The sequence below is a fragment of the Myxocyprinus asiaticus genome, chromosome 46 (genome assembly GCF_019703515.2).
Source record: "Myxocyprinus asiaticus isolate MX2 ecotype Aquarium Trade chromosome 46, UBuf_Myxa_2, whole genome shotgun sequence".
Classification (NCBI taxonomy): domain Eukaryota; kingdom Metazoa; phylum Chordata; class Actinopteri; order Cypriniformes; family Catostomidae; genus Myxocyprinus; species Myxocyprinus asiaticus.
In genome coordinates, this window is record NC_059389.1 from 28630771 (window position 1) to 28656712 (window position 25942).

General features: G+C 43.7%; 1 protein-coding gene and 1 pseudogene across 1 annotated transcript in view; both read right to left on the minus strand.

Moving 5' to 3' along the window:
* LOC127436275 (kinesin-like protein KIF21A) overlaps positions 1-25942 on the minus strand; it is a 292925-nt gene that overhangs the window by 51024 nt on the left and 215959 nt on the right. The window lies entirely within an intron of this gene.
* LOC127435737 (copine-8-like) overlaps positions 18803-25942 on the minus strand; it is a 129516-nt pseudogene continuing 122376 nt past the window's right edge.

Below are 25942 nucleotides of genomic sequence, written 5' to 3' on the forward strand. Positions count from 1 at the left end.
GGTTGGAGGAAGCTTTCCATTCTTTAATGATTCTGTATAAACTTCTAACAAAATTGGAGCCAGTTCCGTAGCATAGGATCTAAAAAACTCAAGAGGAAAAGCCGTCAGGCCCCAGAGCCTTGCCTGTAGGCAAGGCCTTAATTACCTCATCAAGCTCCTCCAAGGTTATCTCAGAATTGAGAGAGTTTTTTTGCACAGTCATTAGTTTAGGGAGATCTAATGGTTCCACAAAGTTCCTAGTATCTTCATCAGTGGATGAAGACCTGGAACTATAGAGATCAAAATAGAATTCTTTAAAAGCATTATTAATATCAATGGCCAAGGTAAATATTTCACCACCAGCAGATTTCACTGAGGGAATGGTAGAGAAAGACGCTCTCTGCTTTATATATCTAGCCAAAAGTTTTCCTGCTTTGTCACCTGACTCAAAGTATGACTGTCTTGCCCTAAATAACCAAAACTCCACTTTCCATGACAAAATAGTATTATATCTATATTTCAATCGGGTCAATTCTCTGAGGCCATCAGATGACATACGGCGCTTCAGCTCAGCCTCGGCACTTTTAATATTTCCTTCCAACTCCACAAGTTCTTGTGCTTTGGATTTTTTGATGAATGAGGCATACTGTATGATCCAACCCCTAAGAACTGCTTTAAGTGCCTCCCAAGCCACGCCCACAGAGGATACTGAGGACCAGTTGGTCTCCATATAAACACTGATTTCAGTCTTTAACATTTGTTGGAAATCAGGATTTTGCAAAAGGGACACATTAAGGCGCCAACTATATGATTATAGTATATGGCAACACCTCTAAACTCACCAGAGCATGATCTGAGACTAAGATATTTCCAATTGAGCAATCAACAACAGATGAAATGAGGGACTTAAAAAATCTATTCTAGAATAAATCTTATGGACTGATGAAAAAAATGTATAGTCCCTACCGGATGTGTTCAAAAATCTCCAAATATCTGTAAGACCAAGATTTTTACACATCCTGTGAAGCGTCAATGTTGCTCTAGGGGGTTAACACACTTTTGCTTTACTATGATCAAGGACTGAATCCATCAAAATATTAAAAAGTCTCCTCCCAATATTATATCATGAGGGGTGCCAGCGGTTTGCAACATCCCTTCAAGATCTATAAAAAAGCCCTGATCATCAGCGTTAGGTGCGTAAATATTTGCCAAAATCAACCTTTGCCCTTGAATTTCAGCTAAAACAATGACTCTCCCTAATTTATCTTTAATCTGTTTGAGACATTTGAATTGTAGATGTTTATTTACCAGTATAATGACTCCTTTGCTCTTCCTTGAGCCAGCACTAAAAAAAACATGTTCACCCCATATCTTCCCAAATTTTTCAGCTTCCTGCGGGGAGAGATGTGTTTCTTGAAGAAACACTATATCATATTTCTTAAGTTTAAGAAGAGAAATAACCTTCCTTCTTTTTATGGGGTGCCCCAACCCATTTACATTCCATGTGGAGAGAGACAATCCACCCATATTAACATTTGACATTTTGACATATTAGAAAAAATAGATTGTGTGTCAAAAACAAAGTTATACAGACCACATTCCCCATTAGTGAAACAATCAAACCCCGAACTTCCCCCTGAAGAAAACAAACAGAAAAAAGAAAAACATGCGCATTAACCCCGTGCACAACAGCGCCAACCAGCGTCAATCCCTCTAAACTCAAAAGGTCCATGAACGCACACGAGCCCCCACGAGAACTTTGCCATCGGATTGCTCAATTTTGCCTCAAAATTTGTGAGGCAAAATTACATAACAGAAAATACTTTGTAAAATAAACCCAGCAAATAGGAATGATGAACACAAAGAATGTGTAGATTCATTCACAGAACTGTCTCAAGGATGTGATCTTCCACAAAACAAATTCCAGCTGATATAAAACCGTTCAGATTCCTCGGTCAGACAAACAAATGTTCAGTGAGCCAGCTGTTATGAATTCAGCGGATGACGTAATCATCAACCAATGTCCCGTAAAAATACTCAAAAAAAATACAAACTACAGCCAGCAGGAGGAATAAGCATGAAGAATGAACAGATTAATCCACAGCTGTTCCAAAGGAGTGTTATTCAATAGAACAAGCTCCAGCCGCTAGGCGGAACCAATACAAAAAGAAACAAAACCGGCATCCCAGTTCCCCGGATGGTCGAGTCAATTCACTTGGAGGCCGCATAAACGTATATTCCATGACTTACACATTCCATCAACTTGAAAAGACATAATTTGTGTGAGCATGTAGATATTTTGCGGTCATCCATAGTGTCCACTCTCAAACTAGCCGGGAACTTCAATGCAAAAGTAATCTTTCGTCAATGCATAAGTTTCTTTAAGGAAAAGTGTTATTCACAAAACAAGCTCCAGCCGCTCGGTGGAGCCAACGCAGTTTACTCAGTTATTGATTCTATAAAAGACATTGCCAGATTTGGACATGTAAATACTTTGCGACCGACCTTCGTTTCTATTCTCAGTTTGGCTGTGAACATCAGAGCAAACGAGATCTTTTGCCGATGCAAGAGTTTCTTACATTCCTTGAACCGATCGCGTTTCTCTCTTGTCGAGTTCGCAAAGTCCGGGAACAAGAAAATATTGTGGTTTTTCCAAGAAAGCTTCCCTTTGCTCCTTGCCTGGTGTAACACCAGATCTTTATCAGATGATCTCAGAAATTTGGCCAAAATCGATCGGGCCTGTCTTCCTCAGCAGATCTGTGAGCTGGGACTCTGTGAGCTCGCTCGATTTCCAGCTTGTGGCATTTTATGTCGAGCAGACTCGGGAAAAGCTTCACCATATCAAATTTCACCATATCTCTGCCCTCCTCATACTCAGGAATTCCAACAATTCGAATGTTATTCCTGCGGCTTCTATTCTCAAGATCAAATCAACTTTTGTCGTGGGCGGATTAGCGGTTAATTCCCTCTCCGAAGATTCCAGAAAATCGATTCGTCTCTCAATATCTGACACTGTTGTAACTATCTCAGAGAATTTTATTTCCATCGCCGTAATCGATCGACGTATTACAGCGAGATCCTCCAAGTCAGCAAGAACCTTCATCAACATCACCGACATGTTGGACAACTGACGCTGGATCACCTCTCCCGCCACGCCATCCAAAACGAGTCCCCGGTCTGTAGGCCTGTCGGGGCTTTCATCCTGAACACTTAAGTGTCTTTTAATATCTCCAGAGCTCGAGGATTTTGACTTCTTTGCCATGTTTTACCTCAAAGAGCAAATGTGTAACTGGGTGTATCAAATTTCACCAAATTATAACATGAAAATAATAAAACATTTAGCAAAGTGCGCAGAGCTCATCGCTCACACGTCTGCTTCTTGCATGGCGTCACTTGACCTCCCACAAGCCCTTTCTTAATATTTGTGTTGTGGCTTAATTTCACTGTGTTGTAGCTTAATTGAGTTGTGTTGTGAACTTTTGTTTGCTTTGTAAACTGATGTGGCTTAATTTATGTTATGGCTTGATTTTTTGTTTCAAGTATAGGTCTCTGTGGGACAATAATGATTGTTTTCCAGTCTCTGGGTGTTTTCAAACCAGGATGGGCATTTCTAAACTATCCAATGAAGGAAACTCAATATAGTAATCAGTGGGCGTGTCTAAACGAGGGTGGGCGTTTCTTAAGTATCCAATGAAAGTAGGAAAACCCAATGGTTTGAAAACGTCCACTGATCGGGAAAAACCCATTTTTGTTCTGCAGAGATATAAGTCTCTTTTGTTTGCTTTGTAAATCGATGCATTTTAATTTCTTTGTGTTGTAGCTTGATTTCTTTATGTTGTGAACTTTAGTTTGCTTTGTAAATTTCATTGTGTTGTGCACATTTGGGCCACCGTAATAAGTAGCTGTAGATGATATAAAATGATTAAAATCTATAGAAATAAATTAACCACAAATATACAGAATATTTAAAAATAAATTTACATTCAGTGCAGGGACTAAAACGGTTCAAGGAACGAAAAACAAAAACTTTTAGCAGAATGTAACCGAAAACCAGGACAAAGTGATTTTCAATTGTTCCGGAGTGAAAACATTATTTTTAAATATCACAAACCGGTTATAACCGGTTAATTTTGTTCCGAGAATTTTTTCATGAAACTAAAGGCCAAAGGGTTTATCACAGTATATTTTTCGAACTACACCACTTCATGTTGCCCGAAAAAAATTAAACGAGCTTTGAACCTGATGAAAACTGCTGCATTACACATTTCTTTGCCTAATTGTCCATTGTGGATGTCACATTCTGTGAATGAAGACCTTTTTAACAACTATGTACAAGTACTACATATACATTCACAGCTAATTCAGATACAAGGAAAACATTAGATGTAAAAAAGTACTTTTCTCAGTTGTTTTAAGTTTAATAAGTCTTCACTGTATTAATGTTAGATATGATGCATGAATACAGTTTTGATGCTGCCGGATTTTGACTCAGAAGCAGATCTTTAATTAAAATTTTACTTAACTGTTAATTAAGTGTATGCTTGTTACGATTTCTATTGTGATAAATCGCTAATTTTATTTTTTATTTTGAGGCAAGTGGCTTATTTTGAGCTTGTTTTCCAGACCAGATTGCTTGCTTTTCTTGTGAGATCTGGTAATGCTGCAATTGGTATTTCACCCACCCCTTAGCGCAGAGTACTGTCATTTTAAAAAGAACATTATTCACCGTTGTTAATAGTGAAATAGTAATAGTGAAAAGGAGTCTGTACATCAATCAAGTACATCATCAAGTGTTTCATTTGAATGTTTATTTATAAAATAAGAAAGGGGCATCATTTCATAAATACTGGTTACAGCCATTACAGCCTCATATAACATGAAAACCATATTGTGTTGATATACAGAGGTCACAAGGTCATTCTATGATTGGTTATTACAAACCATACCTCATTTATCATATATTATAAATAAACATAAATATTTCTGTCATGGAAAAAACAAATAATTGTACAGTTAGACTTTGGTCAAATTTCTGTGGGGTCTTTTTTGTTCAATATTGCATTGTGGGTCTATGATAATATCTAGATAAAATCTGACATAATAAAATGTTGCAAATATATAATTCCTTGCATTAAAAAAGTGCTACTAGTTATCTGAGTGCATTTAATGCCAAACTACAACAGCACCTGCATGCAGCTTATTCACAAAACAAAAAAGTCTCAATTTTTTTTAGTGAGACACTGCACAAGGAGTGTTTCAAAAAAAGAATACATGTAGAATGCAACGAAAGAATATAGTACATTTGGCATAACACAAATAAATAGTATATTAAGGCAAATTTCATATTATTTCACAAACAACCCACAAATAAATAAATAAATAAATAACAGGCATATTTATTTTCAAAATACTGCACATGCAAACATGATGCAGGCAATGCTAAATTGTTAATTCATAATAAACAATGGTAAACTGTGCTATATGATACGGGGACTTATACTACCCCAGCTAAGTTTATATGAATGTCTGCAAAATGTTCCTTTGCTTTTGCAAATTCTGAAGTTGCAAATTGTTTGCACAGAATTTGCCAAAATTATCCAGGACTAATAATCATGTCATCTGAACTACTGCTTTACCACAAAGAAAACAATATAAACTAGATGATTTGAGGTTGACTTGAAAAGGCGTTGTCTGAAAGTTTAAAATAGTTTGGAAAGTTTAAACTCATTTTAAAAGTTTGAAGTTGCAGTAACCAGGTGTTGCTAGCATGTTGCTAGACATTGCTAACATGTTTTAACTAGCATGTGTTAGCATGTTTCAGCATGTTGTAGCACTTAAGAAGCATTACTAGCATGTTTTAACACTTAGCTAAGCATTGCTTTTTCAAGCCAACCTAATTATCCGAACTCTAATTAAACCAATGATCAGACCAAACCAATAGTTTGAATTTATTTCTTGGTAAACTATTAAATAGTGCAGGTAAACTGGCCCTAAGAAATGACTACTAAGCAACACTGGCATCTGTCACTAGTTGTTTCACAAATTCACACCTGAGATTAAATGCACAATATCTGTTACTTGTAAACAATTCACTTGCCATGCACTTAAATAGTGGAATAATTATTTTTCAAACCAACAAATGGACAAGAAGCTATTCTTTAATTCATTTAATTATTATTTATATGTCTAGTAGGCTCTATTTAGCTGCGCATTTTTTTTCTTTCATCCATCATCAAGCTAAAATCATAATACCACTAGGCCATAGTCTCGCTAAATTAGGATTTTTATGGATGTTTTGATAGTGTCTTAAAGGGACAGTTTATCCAAAAATGAAAATTCTATTAATTTACTCACCATCACGTTGTCTCATGACTTGCTTCCATGAAATACAACAGAATTTTTTTTTTTTTTTTTTAAATGAACTATAATTTTTAATAATTCTGTGTTTAATGGAAGCATACATGAGGAAGACCAGAGTGAATCCAAACCATTGTGCTTAAGATACTCGTCACATATGGAAAGACTTGGGGAAACGTTCCCATGTCTTATGCGTTAAAATTTGATGCCTGTTTTCTGCATGATTTATAAGATTATACAGTCTGAATGCAGCGTGTGTGGGTGTGAGTTTGAAGTTGACACACTGTCATGTTAAATAAATGAAGTCGGAGCTCTGTGCTCGTGTTCGAGTTATTTTTTCCAGGGGTTGCTGGGGCAATGGCTCACTCATGTATTTCCTTACTGTATATGAAGGTTTAGAGCAGAAGGAGCTGACTTTAGCTCCTGACACTGATCAGATATTCTCACGGGTCATTTTAAGTGCTGTCAGTAGTTTTTACTTTAGTTAAAGACTGTTTGACCAGGCATCACTAAGTGATGTTTGGCTGATGACTTTTGATGGTTACAACTTGCCAATATACAGAAAAAGCTGAATTGTACAAACTATAGACTTTTATTTTCAGTCTCCCACAAAAGTATCTTTTAATATCCTTGTATTTGGGTCATTCTATAATTGCAGTGGTATTTCCTGGTGAAATGTTTTTGAAAATGAAACTCAATAAATAATACATAAAAACTATATAAATCTCTCCTCTTTCTCATGTCATACAAGGTAATAATTAGTAATTGTAGATATTAAAAATATAATGAATTTGCCATTAGCTGCCAGGCTTATTTGTTAGTGGTGTTATTAGGGTACAAGCACTGAAGGTGTATAGGCACATAAAGTGTTTGTTAGTTTTCTTCTTACATATAGGATGTCCATGGAAGCCCATAGAACTGTATGGTACAAAAGTTGTGAAATTTAGCACACTGATAGGGGAGAGTCTAGACATTTCTGGAGGACAATTTGTAGTCTCTATCTCAAACCCTCTAGGGCCACCAACTGTTCAAAATTTCACTTACACCAATTAGCCAAAACATTATGACCACTCAGAGGGAAGCGAATAACATTGATCATCTCTTAAAAAGGCCACATGTCAAGGTCTGGGTAGATTAGATGGTAAGCGAACAATCAGTTCTCATAGTCAAAGTGTTGAATGCTGGAGAAATGGGCAGGAGTAAAGACCTGAGCGACTTAGACAAGGGCCAAATTGTTATGGCCAGATGACTGGGTCAGAGCATCTCTGAAACTGCGAGGCATGTGGGATGCTCCCGACAGCAGTGGTGAGTACCTACCGACAGTGGTCCGAGGAGGGACAAACCACAAACTGGCGACAGGGTGTTGGGTGCCCAAGGCTCATCAATGCATGAGGGCAACGAAGGCTATCCCATCTGTTCCAAACCGACAAAAGGTCTACTGTGGCACAAGTCACAGAAAATGTTTATGATGGTTATGGGAGGAATGTGTCACAACACACAGTGCCTCACACCATGCTGCGTATGGGGCTACGTAGATGCAGACCAGTCAGAGTGCCCATGATGACCCCTGTACACTGTCAAAAGCACCTACATTGAGCACTCAAGTGTTGGAACTGGACCCTGGAGCAGTGGAAGAAGCTTGTCTGGTCCGATGAGTCCCGTTTATTTTTACATCACATGGACGGCCATGTACGTGTGTGCCATTTACCTGGGGAAGTGATGGCACCAGGATGCACTGTAGGAAGACGACAAGCCGGTGGAGGGAGTGTGATGCTTTGGGCAATGTTTTACTGGGAAACCCTGCACTGTAAAAAATTGTTGTAAAAATACAGGCAATTTTATACAGTAAAATACTGTTATTTCAATATACAGTTTTATACTGTAAATTTGCCCAATGTAGGCGCTTTCAACAGTGGACAGGTGGAGGGAGTGTGATGCTCTGGGCAATGTTCTGCTGGGAAACCCTGGGTCCGGCCATTCATGGGGACGTCCCTTTGACCTACCTAAACATTGTTTCAGACCAGGCACACCCCTTCATGACAATGTTATTTCCTGATGGCAATGGACTTTTTCAGCAGGATAATGCACACTGCCACACTGCACACATTGTTCGGGAATGATTTGAGGAGTTCAAGGTGTTGCCTTGGCCTCCAAATTCCCCAGATCTCTATCCGTTTGACCATCTGTGAGATTTGATGGACCAACAAGTCCGATCCATAGCGGCTCCACCTCGCAACTTACAGGATGGATCTGCTGCTAATGTCTTGGTCCCAGATACCACAAAACACCTTCAGGGGTCTTGTAGAGTCCATGCGTAGGACCAACAGCATATAAGGCAGGTGGTCATGATGTTTTGGCTCATCAGTGTATGTTTATGCTTATAACCTTGGAAACATAAGGCCTAGAAACAAAATTCCCTTTTTCCTAATGTAATTGTAATTGGAGCCAGTAACACAACTGATGACTAATTACTAGCATTGATTTTAATATCATGTAAATATCAGTATTTTTAATGAAACTTTGATTATTGATAGGGTGACCAGATTCCTGCTTGTGGAAAACGTCCTGGTTACTTGCGTAACCTCCGTTCCCTGATGGAGGGAACGAGACGTTGTGTCGATGTAGTGATACTAGGGATCACTCTTGGGAGCCCGAGACACCTCTGGTCTTTGAAAATTGGTGAGTGGTATTTGCATGTCACTCCCCCGGACATACGGGTATAAAAGGAGCTGGTATGCAGCCACTCATTCAGGTTTTATGCTGAGAAGCCGAGACAAGGTCCGGCCATTTCAACGGGTAGTTCAGTGTTGTGGCAGGAGGGACACAATGTCTCATTGCCTCCATCAGGGAATGGAGGTTATGCAAATAACCAGGACATTCCCTATCTGTCACTCACTCGATGTTGTGTCGATGTAGTGACACTAGGGGTCCCTATAAAAAACGCCGCAACTGGCTGAACTGTGTTACGTGAACTGGTGGTGTGTGACGGGCAGACAACTGTGTGCCTCGTAGCCAGCGCACCATGCTGACACGTAACCTCCCCCAACATAGTTATGAGTGTTGAGCCGACCTTTGGGGACAAGTCGACTACCCAAAAGATAGAGACAGGCTAACCCAGTCGTGGCCTCTTTTCCCCTTCTTTTTTTCCACTCCCTAAAAAACAAGGGGGATTATCCGACTGGGCCGCCAGGTCTAGTCGGGGGGTGTCCCTCCCAAGGGGAGGACACCGCGGAGACCACACCTCGCCCAAAGAGAGGGGGGGATATTTAAGTGGAAAATACATCACATGGTCTTGCCACAGACTGTGGAGAAGTATCATAGTAGATCTTACCCAACGGGGGAGGAGTTGCTACAAACATGAAGACTGTGGCAGAGGGGGCTCTGCCCAAGGAAGATGCAGTTTGCCAACAGGAAAACGAATTAGCAGAAGATATACATCGCATGGGGTTACCTTACAGGGAACTGCCACATGCGTAGCACCTACCCCAGAACAGAGTTCTTAGTTAGCACTTGTACTGGGCCGGCAGCGAGTCTCTCTGAAAACTCGACTGCCACAGGGCTCAGAGGAAGTCAACCAGGGAACATAGTTTGTAAACACTACTGGGAATTAATGGCGCACGTCTTCAGCTCAGAGGATGTAAAAGGCGCTATGTGCAAGCGATACACCTGGCTGGCAATCCCGGGCTTATCCACTTGTATTGCATGCCACTACCTGGGACAAAACCGGTTCCACCTGGAGGTTGTAGAACCTTGCAAAGGTGTTGGGTGTTTCCCAGCCTGCTACTCTGCAAATGTCTGTTAGAGAGGCACCCCTGGCCAGGGCCCAGGAGGCCGCTACACCCCTGGTAGAATGGGCTTGTAGCCCTACCAGGGGCGGCACATCCTGGGCATGATATGCCATAGCTATGGTGTCAATGAGCCAGTGGGCGATCCTCTGCTTGGAGACAGTGCTTCCTTTCTGCTGTGCACCAAAGCAGACAAAGAGCTGCTCAGAGATCCTAAAGCTCTGCATGCGATCCAAATAGATGTGTAAAGCACGCACCGGACACAGCAACGACAGGGCTGGGTCTGCCTCCTCCTGGGGCAGCGTTTGCAGGTTCACCACCTGGTCCCTAAAAGGGGTCATTGGAACCTTGGGCACATAGCCTGGTCGGGGTCTCAAGATCACATGAGAGTAGCCCAGACTGAACTCCAGGCACATTTCGCTGACAGAGAGCGCTTGCAGGTCTCCTACCCTCTTGATGGAAGTGAGCGCAGTCAGGAGGGCAGTCTTCAAGGAGAGTGCCTTAAGCTCAGCTGACTGCAAAGGCTCAAAGGGGGCTCTCTGTAGACCCTGAAGAACTACAGAGAGGTCCCATGAGGGAACGAGGCATGGTCTGGAGGGGTTCAGCCTCCTGGCGCCTCTCAAGAACCTGATGATCAGGTCGTGCTTCCCTAAGGACTTACTGTCCACTGTGTCGTGGTGTGCTGCTATAGCAGCAACGTACCCCTTCAAGGTGGAAGTGGACAGCCGCCCTTCCAACCTCTCCTGCAGGAAGGAAAGCACTGCGACTGCGCATCTCTGGGGTCTTCCCGTCGGGAAGAACACCACTTAGCGAACAGACGCTACTTAAAGGCATACAGGCGCCTCATAGAGGGGGCCCTAGCCTGAGTGATCGTGTCTACCACCATGGGTGGTAGACCGCTTAGGTCTTCCGCATCCTGTCCAGGGCCCAGACATGGAGATTCCATGGGAAATTTGCCGGGGGGGGGGGGCTGTCGCGAGGAGCGTGAGGTCCGAGAACCACATCTGGGTGGGCTAGTAGGGTGCTACCAGGATGAACTGCTCCTTGTCCTCCCTGAACTTGCACAGAGTCTGTGCAAGTAGGCTAACTGGGGGAAACGCATATTTGCGCAGGCCAGGAGGCCAGCTGTGTGCCAGTGCGTCTATGCTGAGAGGTGCCTCGGTCAGGGTGTACCAGAGCGGGCAGTGGGAGGATTCTTGGGAGGCGAACAGGTCTACCTGTGCCTGTCCGAATCGACTCCAAATCAGCTGGACCACCTGAGGGTGGAGTCTCCACTCTCCCCTGAGGGTAACCTGCCATGACAGCACGTCCGCTGCAGTGTTGAGGTCGCCCGGGATGTGAGTGGCTCGCAGCGACTTGAAGTGCTGCTGACTCCAGAGGAGGAGTCGACGGGTGAGTTGTGACATACAACGAGAGCGCAGACCGCCTTGGTGGTTGACATATGCTACCGTTGCCGTGTTGTCTGTCCGAATTAACACATGCTTGCCCTGGATCAACGGCCGGAACCTCCGCAGGGTGAGCAGAATTGCCAACAACTCGAGGCAGTTGATGTGTCAACGCAGACACGGGCCCGTCCATAAGCCGGCGGCTGCGTGCCCATTGCAAACAGCACCCCAGCCCGTTTTGGAGGCATCTCTAGTGACCACGATGCACCTGGAGACCTGCTCTAGGGGAACACCTGCCCATAGAAACGAGAGGTTGGTCCAAGGGCTGAAGAGATGGTGACAGACCAGCATGATGGCCACGCGATGTGTCCCACGGCGCCATGCCCATCTCGGGACTCCAGTCTGAAGCCAGTGCTGAAGCGGTCTCATATGCATCAACCCGATCGGGGTGGCCACCGCTGAGGATGCCATATGCCCCAGGAGCCTCTGAAAGAGTTTCAGTGGAACCGCTGTTTTCTGTTTGAACGCCTTCAAACAGGTCAGCACTGACTGTGCATGCTCGTTCGTGAGGTGTGCTGTCAATGAGACTGAGTCCAACTCCAAACCGAGAAAAGAGATGCTCTGAACCGGGAGGAGCTTGCTCTTTTCCCAGTTGACCCGAAGCCCTAATCGGCTGAGGTTCCTGTGTGCACACAACATGCCCCGAGAGTGAGCTAGGATTAGCCAATCATCGAGATAGTTGAGAATGCGAATGCCCACTTCCCTTAACGGGGCAAGAGCTTCCTCTGCAACCTTCGTGAAGACGTGAGGGGACAAGGACAGGCCAAAAGGGAGGACCTTGTACTGATACGCCTGACCCTCGAATGCAAACTGCAGGAAGGGTCTGTGTCGAGGTAGAATCGAGATGTGAAAGTACGTGTCCTTCAGGTCTACCGCCATGAACCAATCTTGATGCTGGACGCTCACCAGAATGCGTTTTTGTGTCAGCATCTCGAACGCAACCCACCACCTTTTTTCGGTATGATGAAGTAGGGGCTCTAAAACCCCTTCTTCATCTCGGCCAGAGGGACAGGTTCTATCGCACCCTTCCATAGGAGGGTGGCGACCTCCGCGGTGAAGGTGAAGTGGATACCGCTGAACCTGGGCGGATGCCTGGCGAACTGAATCGCGTAGCTGAGTCGGATGGTCCGGACCAGCCATCGCGACGGATTGGAAAGGGTAAGCCACGCATCCAAGTTCCGCGCGAGGGGGACCAAAGGGACAATGTTGTTGGACGTACCAACAGGTGGGGCCTCACGGCGGGGTGGAGCTCGAGGTGCCACACCATGTCATGGCCGTGCTGAGTCTAGGGACATCAAAGTACTTACCTGGCTCCTTGTGACCACCCCCGTAACAGCCTGGGATGGGGAGGAAGAGGCCTGTCCTCGCAATCCGTGGAGATTGTCACATCGCTTCTGTGGATGTGTGCCACAGCTGGGCGTGCAGGGGCGGGGAGACCGCCGCTGGAGCGCCAATCTCGCAAGGGAAAAAAGGTGGACGGTGGTCGTGATGACAACCGTGCACACCGGGTATGTGACCCAGGGAAGGAGGAAACCGCTCTTTTGCTGAACTGTTGGGTACCGCAGCCACTTGGGCATGTGGCGAAATCAAATGAAAAGGCAACAAAAGATTCTCCACCCGGCCCTCCACTGGGGGATGGAGTGGTCATACTACCAGCTCCAATCCAGTGGGTTTTGTTGACCCTAGGTCGCCCGTCTCAGGGGCGCTTTGACGACCTTCATGGGTTCTTGGCTGCCGGCCGTGAGATGGGTGGCGTCTGCTTCCTGTGGTGGGCTCCACGCCGGGACCAGGCCAAAGGGGCAGTCACCGCACGAGGATGCCCTTGGCGACGAGCAGACAGGGTACGGGATCTTGAGCTGCACCGGGGCAGGATATGCCGGATAGCCTCCGTCTGCTGCTTCACCGTCGAGAATTGCTGGGCAAAGTCCTCGACGGTGTCACCAAATAGGCCAGCCTGGGAGATGGGGGTAGCAAGGAACCGTGTCGTGTCGGCCTCACCCATCTAGACCAGGTTGAGCCAAATGTGGCGCTTCTGGACCACTAATGTGGACATCGTCCACCCGAGAGACCGCGCCATGACCTTCGTTGCGTCGTTGCTGCGCCAAGCGCAGTTCCTGCATCAGATCTGGGGCAGAAGTGCCCTCATGCATTTCTTTTAGCGCCTTGGCATGGTGGACCTGCAGGAGAACCATGGCATGCAGGGCAGAGGCGGCTTGTCCAGCAGCGCTGTAGGCTTTGGCCATCAGGGACGATGTGAACCTACAGGGCTTGGACGGGAGCATTGGGCATCCATGCCAGGTGGCGGCACTCTGCGGGCATAGGTGCACCATGAGCACCTTATCGGGGCCATCGAGGGTAGTGAAGGCGGGGGAACTGAGAAATCGGGACCGGGCAGTAAAAGGTGCCTTCCACAATTTTGTCAGCTCCTCATGCACTTCCGGGAAGAAAGGCACTTGAGTGGGGCGCGGCTGCCCAGGAAAGCATGTCCATCATCTCTGCATCAGCCTGTGACTGGGTAATTGAGCCTGCTCTCCGATGCTGCGCTCGAGAGCTCATCAGCTTCGCGGGCTCCGAACAAGAGGTCGAACTTGCCGTGAGACGACTCATCTGGAAGCCCGATCGGGGCAGACGAGCGTGCTGGGGAATGGGAGGTCCGCGGGGGGGATACCCGGCGTAGGCGGTCCCATTGGGGTCCCCAAATCGCCCCCAGTGCTAGCCGCGCTGGCCTCAAACCCATAGGTAGAAGAGAAATATACTCTTTCAGGAAAATATACTCCCTTTTTTCTCTGCAGTGCACCAGTGCAGAGGAGGGAGAAGCCGCTGAAATGCGCCATCAGATCCAGCAGAGGTGAATGAACAGTCGTGAGAATTCAGCTCAGTGAGCATGACCGTTCAGCTCCGAAGAGAAAATCTGAATGCGTGGTTGCATACCAGCTCTTTTTATACCCGTATGTCTGGGGGAGTGGCATGCAAATACCACTCGCCAATTTTCATTGGCCTTTTCTCAAAGACCAGAGGTATCTCGGGCTCCCAAGAGTGACCCCTAGTGTTACTACATCAACACAACGACAGCAAAAATAAAATTTGAAGTATCCTACCCTAGGTGCAGATCAGTGCGAAGTAGAGGGTGCCTCCGCATCTGTAACTGTTGTCACCTTGTAAATTTTTTACTGGCAGCAATTTTTCTCAGTGTGCGCTTGTCTTTCAAGAGTTTATCATAAAATGCAGAACAATCCAGTCCAAGATTAAGATGTACGAAAAGCATTGCCTTCATGAATGTTACACTGAGTCGAGATTTATCCGGTGTCCATGCTGCATTAATTAAAGGAATAATGAAAATTTGCTGATAATTTACTCACCCTCAGGCCATTTCTTTCTTCATCAAAACAGAATTTAAGGATTTTAGGATTTCATTTCAGGACAATGCAAGTGAATAGCCTCCATTTTTTGATGGAGTCAGGAAGCGCGTCATTGTTTACATTGTTATTTTAATTATTATTATTTGGTAATGATTTTTTATTTATTTTATATTGTTTTGAAATTGTTTTGGACTGTTTTGGTTTGTGAACGGCACAAGTTTCTCTTGTAAACAATGACGCGCTTCCTGACTCCTCCACGTGACGCGTGACCTTATCAAGGAGCTTACGTCATCCCTCTCATGAGCGCCCGTCACAGAGATGTACGGAAGTGAAAATTTGTAGTTAAAAAGTATATAAGTATTGTTTTGTTTCTAAAAATAATCAATAGTTTGCATTCAGAAGAACTTTATTTGTCGACTGGAGTCATGTGGATTATTTTGATGCACCCTAATAGAGTACATTCACTTGCATTGTTTAGAGGAGGAGGCCTGAAATGAAATCCTAAAAGTTTTAAATTCTGTTTTGATGAAGAAAGAAACTCAGATACATCTTGGATGGCCTGAGGGTGAGTAAATTATCATCATTTTTGGGTGAACTATTCCTTTAATGAGAAACAAAACAAACTCCAAGACCTTGGCTAAGACTCCGAAGTTGATGGTCTTGCTCTCCAGCTCACGTGAAACGTCTGTCCATCTCTCAGACACGGCCGTCTTGTTCATGTTCCACTCAGTGATACGATGAGTGACAATGTTTTTTGTGCAAGCCCACTCATCAAAGAGTGTGGTTTCGTCAATCAAACTGAGAGCGGGAATTCTGGAGTAGAAGTGTTCGAGGCTGCTCTGAATGTCTTTCCACTCTGGGATGTCTCTCAATAGTGCCCACTCAAGTTTTTCCTGTGTTCTCCAATGAGCAGCTCCAGTTTTTGAGGTAATACACCGATGCTGAAAGTTTCTTACTGCACAAAAGAAATCATCCGCTCGCATGTCACCAGCTTCAACCAGGGCATCTCAGGTCATGAATGTGCAAAGCTATGGCTGTGCACAACAGAATGATAAGCAAAACGTCCTTCACTTGCGTGCACCTTGTCAGATTCAGAACTTTGCTTCACAAAAAAATCATTAACACTTGGTGTGGCACACTTACTTTTAGCAGCATCCACATGCTTTTTTGTATTAACATGCTGCACGATGCTGGTGCGGCCTCCATGGGTGATGGAAAAGCAAGCTCCACAAATCTCACACCTCACTTTATTAGGCTCTGTCTGTGATTCCTTTTTTAGAAATTTAAACTCTTTATGAAGATCCTCATTAAATGTACATGCACGCTTCCTTGACATTTTTCCAGCTGCAGTTTCATGTGTGCTCTTTCAAATTGACTCTTCAATCAGTTCACTAACTGGATATCTATTGATAGGGGATTGTGATTGGATAGTTTAATCCAATTATGTTCTTTAAATTACACAGTGTGATTTTATAGGTTTTACAAGCTGTATCCTTGGCTACATTTGATTAGAATACTCACGTGACTGAGAAAGCAGCATAGGTGATAGAGAAATTTTAGGAGAGGGGACATAGGGGACAAAACAAGATTTTTTCAGAATAAGTCAGGACATTAGAAAAAGTGCTTAAATGTGGGGCTGTCCCGGTAAAAATGGGACGTCTGGCCACCTTATTATTAACCTTTCTTAAATTGCATTACGGTAACATCACTGAAAATTTCAAATTGCTTTTTTAAGATTCTGATATTTTTCATGATTTTTCATGTCTTTCTCCTAAATGCACATGACCTTTAGCCTAAGGAAGAACTTCTTAAACTTAAAGTCGAAATGAAATGGCCATTCTCAACCCATTTTACTTCCATAATGTGATGTTTCTGTGTGAAACAGATTAGTCAACAAGAAAATATTGTATGGTAGGACTCGATTTTAAACATCAGGAATTGATTGGATTGTGTAAAATGGTCTATGTGAAAAAAGGTTGGAGGGGTTGAAAAAAATAAGCAGTGAATAAGCAAGTAAGATGAGGCTAGGGCTATGTTCTTACCAGTGATGGGTGTAACCTGATTAAAAAGTGAGTACTGTAATCTAATTAGTTTTTTAGGTCAAAAAGTAGTCTAACACATTAAATTTTAAATTCTTGTAATCAAGTGAAATACTTTTGAATACATTACTTGTGTTACACATATCTCTAAAATAATATTTATGTAGAATGCATTCAAAACATGAATTATGTTACATATGTCTCTTTGCATTTGTGTGACACCTGAAGGGTGTACACCCCCTATTGAGTCTCTGACCGTATGAATTGAATTAAAAGATAATTTAAAGATTTAAATGTTTTACATTTGAAACTATTTCAAGTTACAGTTTACAAATGTTTTAAAACATCTATGCTTTTCTATTTTTCTGAATTGTTGTAGTATAGATTTATTATTGTGTACATTGCAGTTGAACTTTTTGTCATATGAACATAACAGCATCGCCACAGCAATCATAAAATGACCCAATTAACAAATCTCATTGCTTTAATCCTGGAAAAACAGTGTGTGTACCTCAAAACTGCATGCATTTAAGGTAATGATAAAAAAAACAAAATAAAAAAAAAACACCACTTGTGTGGTGCATGCTGTTAAAAGCATGTTTAAATATGCTACTTCTGTTTGCATTTTTGTGCTTGGATACAGATATTGAGAGCAGCTACAGTTGTGTGTAGTTATAAGAATAGTTTACCCAAAAAGTAAATTCTGTTATTATTTACTCACCTCATGTTGTTCAAAACCTGTATGACTTTCCTTCTTCCGAAAAACACAAAAGGAAAAGTTTTAAAGAATTTTCACACTGCTATTTTTATATTAAAATTTAAAGAAAATGAGGTACTGGGGCTTTCAGGCACCCAGAAGGACACTATAAAAAACATATAATATCATAAAAGTACTCCATACTACATACTTTCTGCTTCAAATGAGTTTTGAAAGCTACAATAGAGGATTTACAGCAAATGACTACTTACGTTTTAGTCTGTTCCTCACACAAAGCTATCGTACACCTTCAGAAGGTTTGGAATAAAATACGCAAGTAGTTCAAAATACCTTTATAGTGTTTGTTGTAATTTTTTAAGCTTGACAGTCCCTAGTCAATATATTTTTCCTTTTGTGAAAAAAAGAGCACTCTAGATATTCTACAATATAGTTCCATTTGTGTTCCGCATACAAAAAAATCATACGGGTTTGGAAAAACCTGGATAATGATGATGACAGAATTTTCATTTTCGGGTGAATTATTCTTTTAACGGAGAGTAAGGCTTTTCCTGTTCGGTCTTTGTGCTGTGCTTGTGCCATGAAAGCGAAGCACAAATTCTTAACAGTTTGAGGCAGTCGAACAACCAAGATATTTAACGAGTCGTCTTGCTGTACATCAAAACAAAAACCAAGGCCTCGCATGACTGTTTCTCTAGACACTAAGTTCCTTTGAACAAAGGGTGGATCCATACTCTTTAAAATTACACGCTTACTCTATCTACAATATCACGTAATTACAAAGGAGTAAAATCCTGTGTTAAGCAGCTCAGAGCTTTGGCAGCTTCATTTTCCATCACATACAAAAGAACATCCATTTGTAAAAAAAACAGTACAACTGTAAACGTTTGTTCTAAGGTTGTCAGACACAAGAACGAGAGATAGTATGTGAGACAGCAAAATTGTAGAGTCATATCTGACGTTTGACTGACTAAAGAGGCCACTCGATAGTTTAAAACAGTCCAAAAGACCTTCTGAAACCTCAGCACACCCAAGGTAGGACAATTCCGAGCGTAGATTTCTCAAACAACACTCTGAAAAGTCTACAGACATAGAGAAAGTGTGTAGAAGGGCGACGATTCTCTCAGACAGACTGTGTGTGATCCTGAGAGTGAACATTAACCAAACAGAGGACACATCGCTCCTGTGAATGCTCAGATCTGGGTTTGGAGAGAGTGAACCGGGTGTGTGTGTGTCGATGAAGGTTTGGAAGAGGTGGAGGAGCGGGACGAAGGCTGTGGTTTGATGCCCCTGCACCGCATGTACTGCAGGAACTGGTCTGGGATCTCCGCAAGAACGTCCTTTGCCAGACGGGCCATACTGAGAATGTGATTCCCCCTTCGATCTATGTAGTCTCGGAACGGAACAAACTGAACAAGGGAGGAAGATTAAGAGACAATTAAAAGGAATTAAATTAATATTCTGGATAAATTTCAACTTAATGTCTATTTACCACATTTCTAGCAAGTGTTTGAATTATGGGGGACCTGAGGGGTAAGACCACCATAAGAGTTAAACGCCCCATACGGACAAAAAACTGAAACTTGGGAAGTTTAAAAAGAAATAATCAAGAATTGAATTATGATCTTTCATATAGTTGAATACTTTCATTATCTCTGTGCTTACCTTTGTGCTGAACAGTCCCGTTTGTAACATACTAGCATGTATGTTAAGGAATTTTCAACATTAGTAGTTTAGTGTTTAGGTTCAAGTGTTCAGTGAGTTCATTGCAGTTTTGAGTTCTTAGTGTGCATAAAAATGAACAAGAACTGTGTTTACATAATGCACTATCAATGGAAGTCTATGGGGGCAGTGTACAGGAGGGTTTAAAAGCAGATTTGAGAAGCTTATAGTTTTGTTAAAGGAATATTCCAGGTTCAGTACAAGTTAAGCTAAATTTATATTATTTGTGGCATTATATTGATTACCACAAAAAATTATTTTGACTCATCCATTGTTTATTTAAAAAAAGCAAATATTGTGCCTACAGTAAAGGCACTTACAATGGAAGTCATTGGGGCCAGTCCATAAAAGTTAAAAAGCACATCAGTTCAAAAGCATTGCCACAAGATGTAAACATTATATATGTTAATATGATTTAATAGTGATAACATCGACTAAGCTTTCTGGTGTAAAGTTATATCCAAAATTACAACTTCATTGCCATGACAACTTAACACTGGTAAACCCTCCCAGCTAAAAAAAGGTAGCAAGAATGTCTCCTGAATGGCAACTGTGAACATTCCCTGAACGTCTTTGTGTAGGGTTCTTTAAACGGTAAAAGGACGTTCAGGGGGATGTTCACAGGACTTCCAGCAAACTTTTGGGGGCCTTTAGGATACATTTGCTACCAGTCCTTTGGATGTCATTTTACTTGGAAAAAGAACATTGGACTTGTCAACATTAAGATGTATGGGGACATAGTAATTATTGTTTGTAATGAATGTGTCAATTTAAGACTATCGGTTTGTAATACTGACACTTATACTTTTAAAGCTGAAGTTTGTAACTTTTTAAAGGTGCAATATGTAACATTTTTAATGTAATATTAGCCTTTTTCTTGCCAATGTGTGAATGGCTTGTAATGCAGCTTAATAAATGAGCTCTTCCTGGACTTCTTAGGTTGCCTATTAAAGCCTGTAGTCTGAATTTTATGCGAAGGGAGCGGGTCGCTTTTGCCAGGAAAATCCAAAGGATGTGATGTTTTGCGCACTCCCGAGAGCCTTGCCTCAGTGCTTCCTTATTTAACAGTGTCAACAGACAGTCTGCAAAACTAGGTAACGTTATCTTAGAGATGGAATCCAGCAAACGGCCGGCTCCAAACACAACACCGACTCCTACACAAACTCAAAAACAACAAAAAAAAACATTTACTGAATCCCGTCTGGCTAAGCGGGTATGTGATCGTGGTCGAGCGAAAACTAGAGTGAACACCGGCAGGACATTTGATTCCTGGAGGGACCTTCGTTCAGTTTTGGGGATCAAAACCGGTTTTGGGGATCAAAACCGACCCTGAAGAATTGGCATTCTTCTTATTGGACAGGTAAGATCACATAACTGCAAAGCATGTGAAATATAGTGCCATAAGTATTGCTCTGTGTAATTTTAGCTGACTTGATCTTGCCTGCTAACGCTGACGAATTGCAAGCTACCTTGCTTCGTAACTTTCAAATAATTTCAACGATCTTCTCTTTATACTAAAAGTCAGGTATGCTGAATCACAGTAACTGACATATGTTAATGTTAATCTGTAATTATTCAGCAAGTAAACTACGATAACATATTAAATGAATGCTAGACAATGTTCAAGATAATGCAGAAAGTTCCATTCATTAGTGTAACGTAACTTTGTTATACAGAAAATATTTACATTCTATTATTATAAAACAATAGCACATCGATATATTAAAATGACAGTTGTGATGGAATCACATCAATACTGAATTGTGTCAACATATTTATAATGTACAGTCTATTTTATAAAAGCTACTGTCATCATCCACCAAATTTAGCTAACAGCTATTGATAAAGGTAGCTAGCTAGCTAACGTTGACATAGGCTATTGTATACTGTAAATGCAGTCAATGTATCATGCAAAGCAAAGTGATTACTTCAAACTACAGTCTCGCATAGTCAGACCTATATCCACACTTCGTTTTAGCCCTGTTCCAGCAATGGAGAGTCAAATATAATATACAGTCTCAAAGTTTGTAGTAAAACAATCATAACTGTGCCATTTTAATTATGCTACCTTATCTGTCATCATGATGCCGGTGAATCACGTTCAGTCTCTTTGTTTTTGTTGTGCTCGCTCGCGTCCCTATAGAGTGTGTGCGCACGTGATCACGAGGAACAGGCTGCAGTTCACTTAATGGCCACAGGTGTCATTAATAACAAGGGTTTCTGAATCTTACATACTGCACCTTTAAGTGTTAAAATACTTTCTGCTATCCCAGCTTAAAGGTGCACTCAGTAACTTTTGTCTTGTGTCATCTTGGACACTGAGACCTAGCAGCTTGAATGCAGCATAATTTAAAATCAATAGTTTGAAATTTAGTATTCACTGTCAGCCATGATTACTTTAATCAATGAGTGAAAGTGTCAAATAACAGTACAGTTACTGAGATTAAGCCAGTAGTATTCGGCTGGTCCTGTGATTCTAACATGGCAGCATCCATGTGCTATAAAAATAAAAATGTACTATAAAAATTCCTGTGTTTGTTTTGAGCTGTTTAGACCCGCTCCAACAACAATACTCAACCAATGGCATGAGTTGGGGGTGGGGCTATTTTGCTCAACAGCAGATAAGGGGCATATTCAGAGAGCTGTCTTAAAAACATTGGGTGTTTTTCAATGCTAGAGCGTGTTCTCATCCTTGCTTTCTTTTGAAAATCAGTCTTGCCTAACTACCTTAGAACTCAGAAGACATGAGGACATAAAACGCATTGTGGAGATGGGAACATGGTCATGTGTCTGTCAGTGGGGAGAGAGGAAAGGGTCATCACCTGGTGATTACTAACTCTAAACACCTGTGTCTCATTTCAGTGACGGTGGAGACGGGCTTTAAAAAGCCGGCGGAATGCCAGACCAGGAGAGAGAGTCCGAGATGCACACACACCCACACTGAAGCTGAATGCTGAAAAGCTGTTAATATATATTAATGCACCCACTGAGTTTATGTTGACTGTTATAATTGAAGCTGTGTGTGCAAACTGAAATTCTTGCTGGAAAACATATTTTGAGTTAAAGCCTTGAGAATAAAAGAACACTCATGTGGACTGCAAGGCCGGCTCCAACTTTTCTCTTGCCTCCCACTCTTAGAACCTCTACACTGGTGCTGAAACCTCAGAATTGGGAAGAAGACTGGCTGCCATGGACACCTCACCCCTGGGCGAAGTCATCCACGCCTTGGCTAGCATCCAGGAGACTCACCACCAAGCTCTCCTTGCCCAGGAATGGCGCTTCCAAAAACTCCTTCAAGCACAGGCCGAGGATCGGCAGGCCTTACACGTTGCTGGTTAGCTCCAGGCGGGTCCTCCGCCACAGCCCCGGAAGCAGCGATGAAGCCGCACCTTGTGCTCATGAAGATGGAGCCCCAGGACAATCCGGACATGTTCGTGAGCCTGTTCAAACAGTCGGCCACTGCCTCTGACTGGCCATGAACACAATGGGCCCTCCACCTGCTGCCATTGCTTACCAGGGAGGCCCAGCTTGTGGCGCAGCAACTACCCACTGAGGACCACCTGGACTACTCAAAGCTGAAGATGGCTATCATCAAAACGGGTTGGCCACATGCCAGAACAACATCGCCAGCGGTTCCGCTCCCTCACCCTCAGTGAAGCCGGCAGCCCGTTCACATTTGCCCAGCAACTCCGTGATGCCTGCCAGAAGTGGGTGCTAGACGAGAAAGGCCGCGATGTGGAGGTTGTCATCGATCTGATGGTGCTGGAGCAGTTGACCATTCGTATGCCCCGAGGAACCACGGAATGGGTCCAGTGCCATCGCCCCACGTTGGTGGATGACCGAAGCCCACATGGCGGCCTATCCGGAAGCTGGCAAGCAGGAGTCCACACCTCTCTCTCTATCTCACTCTCTCCCTCTTCCTGCTCCTCCCCCTCTTGTCCCTCCCTTTTACCCTATACCCGCTCCCTGTTTTTCCACCCAAACCAGCGTCCCGCTCCCGCGGGCTGCACTATTCTCCAGTCCCCCCTACCTCTCTCCATCGCCACTCCCAGAATGATGTCTCTGCTGCCACGAGTGAAGCTGGGAAGCCTGGGCCGGTCTGCTGGAGTTTTGGGGAACCTGGACACACCCAAGACTGGTGTCCGGTGATGGAGGTGGGGACATGGGTCCAGGACCCCGACTCGCCACAGACTGTCCCCAATTGAACAGGGACGTACCATGTACCGGTAAGAATTAAGGGCCGTACATACCGAGCCCTGGTGGATTCTGGCTGTAATCAAACCTCGATTCACTAAGGCTTGGTTCATGACAGGATTTAGGTGCGAAACCCAAAAGTGATGGTGAGGTTTGTGCATGGTGATGTTCACAAGTATCCAGTAGTGACCGTTATTAAATTCTGGGGGAAAAGCATAGAGTGGAGACCACGGTTAATTCCCGCCTCATCCATCCACTGATTTTGGGGACCAACTGGCTGGGGTTTAAAAGTTTATTAAAAGAATTATGTGTGGATGGGTGCTGTAAACCGAAATCTCAGTGTGTGTTGTGTGACATGATGGCTGGGGAGGGGGGGAATCCTCCAGTGTTCCCACCCTTAGGGAATTCCCGGAGGGAGATTTCCCTCTAGAGCAGTCATGTGACGAAACCCTTAAGCATGCCTTTGACCAAGTGAGAGTGATCGATGGCCAGCAGCTCCAGCCTAACATCGCACTCGCATATCCATATTTTTCGATCATCAGGGACCGGTGTATCAAGTGATGCAGGACACACAAATCCATGAAAATACAACCCAGTTATTAGTCCAGAGGAGCCGTCGGGAAACACTTTTCCAGGCGGCTCATCATAATCCTATGGCAGGCCACTTAGGTCAAGAAAGAACACTGCACCGGTTAATGGCCCACTTCTATTGGTGGGGATGTTCACAGATGGTGTGTGGCATGCCGCGAATGTCAGTTGGTGAATCCACCGGTCACCCCAAGAGCACCATTGCACCTGTTACCATTAATTGAGGCCCGCTTCGAAAGAATTGGCATGGACCTCGTCGGGCCATTAGAGCAGTCAGCATGCGGATATTGGTTTGTATTAGTCCTGGTGGATTATGCAACGTGATATCTGGAAGCAGTGCCTTTGTGCAACATCTCAGCACGCAGTGTTGCGGAGGCACTCTTCAAAATTATCTCCTGGGTGGGGATTTCAAAATAAATCCTCATTGATCGAGGCACAACATTTATGTCATGTCCACTGTGCAAACTTTATGAATTACTGGGGATTAAATTGACTCGCACCAGCGTTTATCACCCTCAAACTGATAGGCTGGTCGAACAATTTAATTGAACCCTAAAGAATATGATTCGTAAGTTTGTACGCGAGGACGCTATGAATTGGGACAAATGGCTGGAACCTCTGTTATTTGCAGTCAGGTAGGTCCCGCAAGCCTCCACGGGGTTTTCCCCCTTTGAGCTCCTGTATGGACTTCAGCCCCGCAGGGTGCTTGACGTCATACAGGAGGCGTGGGAGGAGGGAACTTCCCAAAGCAAAAATGAAATTCAGTATGTCCTTGATCTTCGAGCAAAGCTACACACGCTGAGTCGGGGATCTCGATTACGAGGTTAAACGAATGGATAATGACAGAGCACAACAAATTTACCACCTCAGCCTCCTTAAATTATGGAGAGATGGTCCCTGTGTCCATGGCTACGGTAGTTCCAGAGAGGGCAGAGCTCGGTCCGGAGGTGAAGTTTAAAGCCGATCAATTCACCCTGGTCCCTTGTGGAGACCACCTCTCACCGTCCCAGCTCACGGAGGTGGCCAAGTTGCAAAAGGATTTTGCAGACATGTTCTCCCCTCTCCCCGGTCCTACGAACCTCTTACAACACCATATCGAGACTCCGCTGGGAGTAGTGGTACGTAGTCGGCTGTACCGCTTGCCCAAACACAAGAAAAAAGTGATTTGGGATGTATTAGAGGCAGTGCTCAAGATGGGAGTAATAGAAGAATCACACTGTGATTGGGCCAGCCCGTTTGTTCTTGTGCCTAAGAGCAACAGGTCTGTCCGTTTCTGTGTAGATTATTGAAAAGTCAACGCGGTGTCTAAATTTGACACATACCCAATACCCCATATTGATGAACTGCTCGATCGGTGGGGTGTGGCTCAATTTTATTTGACACTGGATTTAACAAAGGGGTATTGGCAGATCCCCTTAACTCCATTATCCCGAGAAAAAAACAGCATTTTCCACACTGCTCGGATTACACCAATTCGTTACTCTTCTGTTTGGTTTGTTCAGGGCTCCTGCCACCTTCCAGCGCCTCATGTATAAGATTCTCCGGTCGCACGTGGCTCCACCGCATGAAGGATACCAATGCGCGGATCACTCTTTGGTACCTGGCACTTCAGCCGTTCAAGTTCAAGGTGATCCACAGGCCGGGGCCACAGATGGTTGTGGCTGATTTCCTCTCCAGGAATGGAGGGGGGGGTGTTGGCTGGCCGGACGGGGCCCGGGCCTGAGTCGGGCGGTGGGGGTATGTGGAGATGGGAATGTGG